Raw genomic sequence first — 7,868 nt, forward strand, 5'->3', positions numbered from 1 at the left:
TTTGTCATTTCTTCAATATGAACACATGTTCATAGCCATAGACACCTCACATGATTCACATTTTCAAATCCCTCAATAATAGATCTGACTCCCAAAGATATATTCATTTAATTAGTTTTTGACCGTCCATATAGTAAAAATGTCGATTCATCATTTACATCAATATTAATCTCGTCACATGAAGAAATGTCGATAAAAATGCCAACGTGTTGATAGAAATTATACCACATTTACATTGATATACGAACCATATATGTTGATAATTGATATTGCCTACTCAATGTATCACTACCTTATAAAGACAACAGTATTTTTATGTGAGATCCCACGTCCATTGAAGAGGGAAACAAAGCATTTTTTAAAATGGCATGAATAGCTTTTCATAATAGAGGACATGCTAGCGGTGGGCTTGGACTGTAATAAATGATAATAGAGTCAGACACGGGGCGGTAGGTATCTTAGTGGCGCATGGCGCATTTTAAAAATTTTGTTTGTTTTCTTTCTGTTTTCTCTCATAAATGTTGTCCTCAATGTTAGAGGGGGGTATGATATTGTCCACTTTGAGCATAAGCTCTCATGGCTTTGCTTTGGGCTTCCCCAACAAACCTCATACCAATGAAGAGTGTATTTTTAGATTATAAACCTATGACCGTTCCCTAAATTAACCAATGTGGGACACTTTCATCAAACACTCAAAACTATAACTCAAATTATTCCCGTGTTTCTCTTTTGTGTATTAAACTAAAATGATAACAAATAGACTAATTTAACTACAAAATAGATTAATAAAGTTTTGGCTTCCCGTGTTCAAAAAAATTTAAGTTGAATTATGAACTTATTTTAGTTAAATTTGGTTAAAATAAATGAAAACTTTATAAATTGAGTTGAATCGAACCGGCTCAAATTTATTATTAATTTTAGAATTGAATTATATATATATAATCTATTTATTTTAACTATTATAGAAGGTAATTTTTTCAACTGAGAGTATTTTTTTTTTTTTTTTTAAACGTAAGTAAATAAATATAATAAAATAGTTATATAAAAATTTAAATTTGGGCATTGAAAGTTGCAAACTTTCTTTTCCCATATCTTATCCGCAAAGAAGTAAGGAATTCCTTCGTCTTTTTGTGCCAATTCAATTAATGAACAGATCCCCAAATCCCCCTCCAATCATTATTATATTATTTAATTATATATTATATAATAATAATTTCCATCATTTTCCATTTCTAATAATAAAAGAAGTTTGAATAATATCCATAAATTAAAAATTAAAAAATAAAAATAATTTTAATTATAAATCAAACTTTAATTTTAATTTTTAATAGTATTTAAAAAATACCTTCAAATTTATTTAAATTTTAAAAGTTCTATTAATACTTTCTTTTAAAAAAATTAAAAATATAATTACCTCCCAAGTTTAAAAAAAAAATTTACTGTCAATATATGGATAAAAATCGTTCGATCAACGCCTCATAGATTATCTACTATTCACGTTCTTTTTGTCTTTGTTAATATTATTGATTTCAGCTTTATTACAAAATATATATATATATATATATATATATATAACAAATAATATTATCCTTTTTAGCATTTCAATGAGGGTGCAACGAAAATGTATTTATTAAAAAATAAATATAAGGAAATAATTCAAATGTGAATCATATGAATTTTGGGGCAGGGAGCTCTATCTTGAGAGGGACAAATATTTATTATTCAAAGATAATGATAAAAAAAAATAATAATAAAAAAGAATCTAAATAAATTTCTTATTTTTTTATGAAGATAGAAAAATAATTACAAATAATTAACACGTGGCTAATAATATTTTTTTAAAAGTTATTTGTAAAACATAAAATATATTTGTAGTTACTTTTAATAAGATACAAATACACATTGTTAATTTTATTGTACACGACTTGTGGGGTTTACTCTTTGAAGGTGTCGGGACCATCAGGTGCCAAGTCCTGGACGGTGAATTTAATCATGGTTAGATTTCCTGGACGGTGAGTAACGTAAAGTGACTTGTAACCGAGTAATTATAAAAAGAACTTGTCATCAACGCTCCAAAAAAGATATCAAATCGCAGAACTCTCTCAACAATTTTAAAAACTCAATTATTTCATATCCTCCCAAATTATTTTTATATTTTTTATTTTAAAAGCAAAAGAACAAAAAAAAAATTAAATGATTTTGAATATAAAAACATACCTAAATTATTTTTATATCTTTATATTCTAAAAGTAATAAGAACAAAAATAAATAAATAAATGATTTTGAATATAAAAACTTGCCTAAATTATTTTTATATCTTTTTATTCTAAAAGTAATAAGAACAAAAAAAAAATTAAATGGTTTTGAATATAAAAACATACCGAAATTATTTTTATATTTTTGTATTCTAAAAGTAATTAGAACAAAAGAAATTAGATGATTTTAAATGTAAAAACATACCTATGTTTAAATACAAACCAAACATCTTAGGTTTCATTTAACGATGATTTCCTTTTTGTTAGACGAACACGACTCTTCACAATGGTATGATATTGTCTACTTTGAGTATAAGCTCACATGACTTTGTTTTGTGCTTCCCCAAAATGTCTCGTACCAACAGAGAGAGTATTCCTTAATCATAAACTCATAATCATTTCCTAAATTAGCTGATGTGGGACTTTCATCATCCAACACTTCCTACTATTTTTCTATTATGGTTTTCACATATGTTAAAAGAAAGTTAGATTCTTATGGATTGAGTTGGCTCGAGTTGAGACGTTTGTTTAGACTCCAATTATTTGCATGGTAAAATTTTCAACCTAACCCATCTTTGAATAACGAATCAAATCAAAAATTTCAAAATATATTTTAAAAATACTTCTCAAATAGTATAAAAATAAAATAAATATCGGGTGATTTGATATATATTTTAAAGTTAACAGATTTGGTTCAACCCTATTTAATTTTAGGAGAACCTATAAATCAATTCAATTTATAAAATTTTCATTTATTTGAACTTAATCGAACACAAATAAGTTCATAATCCAACCAAACTGAATGTATGTATTAGATTGGATTGATCGAATTTTTCGATTCATAAAAAAAATAAAAAAAATAAAAAATAATAAATATTAGGGCTCCTTGTCTAAAACACTTTTCATTGTTAACTTTTTAATCTCACAAATTTATTATTTTGACTTTTTTCACGCACTTTATTTATAGAAAAAAACATTAGTTTATAACATACTTTCATTTGAAACTAAAAAAGATATTTTGGTTTACAAATCAAATAATAGATTTTAAAATTAAATTGGAATTATATAATTTTATTCTCTTGATTATGAGGATGATTTACAAATAATAATAATAATAATAATTTTTTTTATAATAATAATAATAATTTGATTTTACATTTGAAATTGAATTGAAACTATATTTTCATTAATACTAATATTTTATTAATGAACTTTATAAAATATTACACCCAAAAAAAAAAAAAATAGAAAAGCTAAAAACTAAAAAGAAACGACTAAAACAAAATTCAAACAATGCAATGAAGTTGTGGAAAGATGTCGTGAATGAGCCAATATGCCATGAATTTGTAAGCCTTTTGAGTTAAATGGATTCCATCCCAACTAACGCGTTCATCTGGATTTGAACAAACTGATACTCCAACTCCGCACATCTTCATGAGGCTGAAGTTGTAGTCTCCTCCAATCCCGCAACATGATTTTTGCAAAGAAGTTTCATCAAACCCTAAATACAACAAACGTCAATGATTAAGATATCAATTCCTTTGTATTAAGCTAATAATAATTAAGAAAACCATACCGAGTGTAAAAGCACGACGAAGGATCCACAACAATGCATTATAGTAGTCACCATATACGATTATGGTGTGTGGATTCTCTCTCTTGAGCACTTCAATAGCTTGCTTGATTTGATCATTGTGATAAGTAGCCAGACCATTCAAATCTTTCAAACAATGAAGTTCATCGTAAGCGGTTGTATCATTAGTTTGGAATCCAGTTAGGTAGATGGGTAAACATCCGATTGGAAAGTTTCCAGGAACAACAACTCAAGTAGCTCCGTAGCTTATCACTTTCTGCACACAAAAAACGTCAGAGATAAGTAAAAAAAAAAAAAAACCCTAATTGAAGAAGTTAAATATATACCCAAAATTACCTCAACGGCGCTTTTTATGGTTTGAACAACTTGGGGCACCATATCTTTGACCTCTGGAATAGTTTTGCCTTGGAACAACGCATAGTTATAATCGTTTCCACCGATCTCGCCCACCAAGAACAAAGCATTCCTTAATTTCTCATTGCAATCTATAAGATAGGAGCATAATACAAATTAAAATGAAGATATATAAAAGAAAATATAATTAATTGGAAAGAAATTAGAAACCTCTTTGATCGTAGCAAATGGAGTTGAAATGAGAGAACGTCCAATAAAGTTGTTGGTTGAGAGAAGAGTTGGTGACCGGAGACAAGATTTGGTTTTGAGAAAGAAGTTGAGAAGACAAAGCCGTAGAACCAGCCACTGCGAAATTCACTCCATGCCTTGTCAATGCATCTTTGTTCAAATAAGGGTTCACCAAGGGAAGTCCAGCGTCCAAAGCTGCAATTTGAGATATCATTAGACACCAATTTGGGGGGCTTCACAATATTAGTACAATATAAGGTTAAAAGGAAGGGATACCGAAGTAATCAATCATGAGAAGACCATTGGAGCAGCGGCCAGTGGATTTGTTGAAGAACGTTTCACCGTAAGGAAGATGAGAAAATGGGGTGTTGGGGTTTTGACGAATGAGATTTCCGGTGTCGGAAATTGAATCGCCGAGTTGGTAAATAGCGTCGAACATACAAGTTTTGAGTAGATGGGCTTTGGATGAAGGACAGCCAAGAATTGAAAGAAGAACAAGAAGAACAGCAAGAACAATAGAGGAAGGAGATTTGGTGGAAGCCGCCATTGTTGAAGGACTTCTGAATTGCAATTGGACTTGTTGAATGGGGGAAGGGTGAGAGGTTTGGTTTTATAGCTTACTATTCTTTCCCAATCCTTTTGGGAAGATAAAAGGGTTTTCATTTGTTTTTTAATTTCCTAAATCTTTGGAAGTTCTAATCTATTTTTATCTTTGATGATTTTAGTTTTGAGTAGCTTACTTCTAAGAAATATAATCTATCATTAAATGAGGATAGTGTAAGGGTGTTCAAAAATTTTCATAATCTAAAAAAAAAAAAAAAAAAAAAAAAAAAAAAAAAAAAAAAAAAAAAAAAAAAAAATCTCATAACTTCAATAATCTAACAAAAATAGATAAGCCTCAAATTTCAAGAAAGTAGATTTAACTGGTATGGTTTGGGTTGAATTATTAACTTATTTAGGTTGGATTAGATTCAAATAAATGAAAATTTTATAGATTGTTGTAACGACCTTAGATTTCTACCAACCTAAAGTCGTCATCGTCATCATAACATATGCTCGTCTGTGAAATTAAACATTTAAAACTTTATTATAAAATACTGTCATGGACTTACCGGATCAAAAACATTTTTAAATAATAAGGAAATACTAAATAAAACATTAAAAGTAAAAACATCCTACTCTAACCTAAGTTTAAAACTGAAATATCATTATCCTATGTCATGGTATCTACTTGTAGTGTCGTCGTCAACCTACAAAGGTATCTTGTCTTTACCTTAAATAGAAATAACGGTGACCCCACTCTTGGGGTTAAGGAATGAAAACACATGCAACCCATGATCTAGGGTGTAACGATAAGGGTTTCAAAAAAAAAAAACGCCTTAAATCTCGCCGGAAATTGCGAGATTTTCGGTGAGGCTTGCCTTGCGAACAAGGGCGTATTAATTCATTGAGTCCCCATATTAAACCCTAGGTACCTTAGTAGCCATCTTTTCCCTTCGAGTCACTGTCGTACCTGTGAGGGAGGAGCCGAAAGGTTTAGGTGAGGAATTGAAAACGCCGCGAGCCTTAGGTAAGAGCGGGCGTCAGGGTACGTCGGGGCAAGGAGGGACAGACGCACCATCAGAGACGGACGAACAACGACAATTCCACCGGCGGCAGTAGTCAAGTCCTGTGATTAGGGTAGGCTGAAGCTTTCAGGCGAGGAAGACGAAACGGCAGGCGCAGGTCAATCCTTCGGGCATTCCGCGAGTTCGTCTCGGCTAGCGTACAGCCCGCACCTCGCAGGCCGCGCTCGGACACCCCCACTGGGCCTCGCTCCATTTCGGCCCAAACTAGCAACGCGTCCAGAAATCCTGCGCCGTCAGCGATCTTCGCAGCCCATCGACTTCGGCTTCTTCAGCGGCTCCATTGCACTCCAGGCTCGGCTTAGAGGCGCAGCTTGGCGACGCGGCTCGGCAGCTCGACATACGAATAATATACCGATTCCTAGGTTTTCGACCCTTCTGAAGTCATCCCCACCCTTGTTTCAACCATCTGAGGTTAGTATAACTCCATTTTGATAAAACAATTTGCAACAGGGACGAACCTTGGTAACTAAGCATAAGAACTAGTTGTGAAATGGCTTGTATCATGTGATCTTATAGGAGGTAGTTAGGCGCCGGAGTTAGCGTTGTGAGTGACTTTGGCTAAGGCCAAGGAGGTAAGTAACCTTACTGTTGGTGTTAGTTATGTATGTATGATGATGCGTGCCCTGTGGCCCTTGCATGCACCATGTGTGTTGTTGATGTATGCTAGGTTATATGTTCTTGCCGTGAAACGCTGATGTATGTCATGTTTATGTATGTGATGTTTGTGCCATGATTTGCTACTTGTATGCATGGGCTTGATTGACATGTCATGATTGTAATGAGAACCTCGCATGCAATGAATGTGATGACTAGTATGCTACGATATGCTTACTCGATGTTTAACCCAGTAATGCCGTGTAATATGGTGAGGGGATGGAACGTTGTATGTATAATGCCATGGAGGTAAATCTTAAGGACCTCATGCACGCTATGTGTTATGTACATGGGGCACTCCCCTGTTATGCTACTGTTGGCACGGACGCGTGCATTCGATATTCTGTTTGCTACGCTATCATGCAGGCCCTCCTTTTCCATGGCATCCGGTATTGTATGTCATACGTACTCGACCAAGCCAGGCCCAGGGAGTTCACATGCGAACTCGCCTGGTGGGCCCACAGTCTCGCACGTGGGCCATGTGTGGGAAAGTACCATGCATCCACCTCGCCCGGACAAAGCAAGGGCCTAAGGCCATGGGAAGGAATGGAAGACAAACCCCTCTCTCATTTTCTTTCTGTTGACACTTGTGCTTATGTATGTGTATTGTATGCGATCGCATGTATCCTAATGTATGATTATATGCTTAACCCCAACAGTGGGGCGACTTACCAGGTATTTTATATAATACTCAAGCCACGTGCTACCCATATTTTTAGGTAAGGGCCAGACCCCCATGTACGGCTGACGATGAACGCTGCGAAGACCATGAAAGTCTTAAGGAAGGTTTGTAGTGTCGTAGGTGTCTTGTTGGATTCTCTCGGTTAATAGTTATTGCAATTGTTCCTCTAGTTATTTGTTGATTATTTCTAGGTTAGGCTGTCGTTATTGTTTTTCCCAGGTATGAACTGCTTATAATAATGAACGTATTGTCGTTATTGAGACTGTCTTACGTGAACTCTCGTTCTTTCGTTATACAAGTACAAGGTAACGTCGCTAATTAGGTTAGAGAAAATTAGGGACGTTACATAGGGACCTATCGTTAAAACTATCATAGGAGTGATCTCCAGTTCGGACAAAATTGGATGTGTAGTACTCTCCACACATGCAAGTGTGGATCCCTAAGCAGTTCCCCCCCCCCCCCCCCCCCCCCCC

General features: G+C 33.7%; 1 pseudogene; it reads right to left on the minus strand.

Moving 5' to 3' along the window:
• Nucleotides 1-3,530: 3,530 nt before the first annotated feature.
• Nucleotides 3,531-4,978, minus strand: LOC111450824 (annotated as a pseudogene).
• Between the last annotated feature and the right edge of the window lie 2,890 nt (nt 4,979-7,868).

This window comes from Cucurbita moschata, unplaced genomic scaffold (genome assembly GCF_002738365.1).
Source record: "Cucurbita moschata cultivar Rifu unplaced genomic scaffold, Cmos_1.0 Cmo_Scf00012, whole genome shotgun sequence".
Lineage (NCBI taxonomy): Eukaryota > Viridiplantae > Streptophyta > Magnoliopsida > Cucurbitales > Cucurbitaceae > Cucurbita > Cucurbita moschata.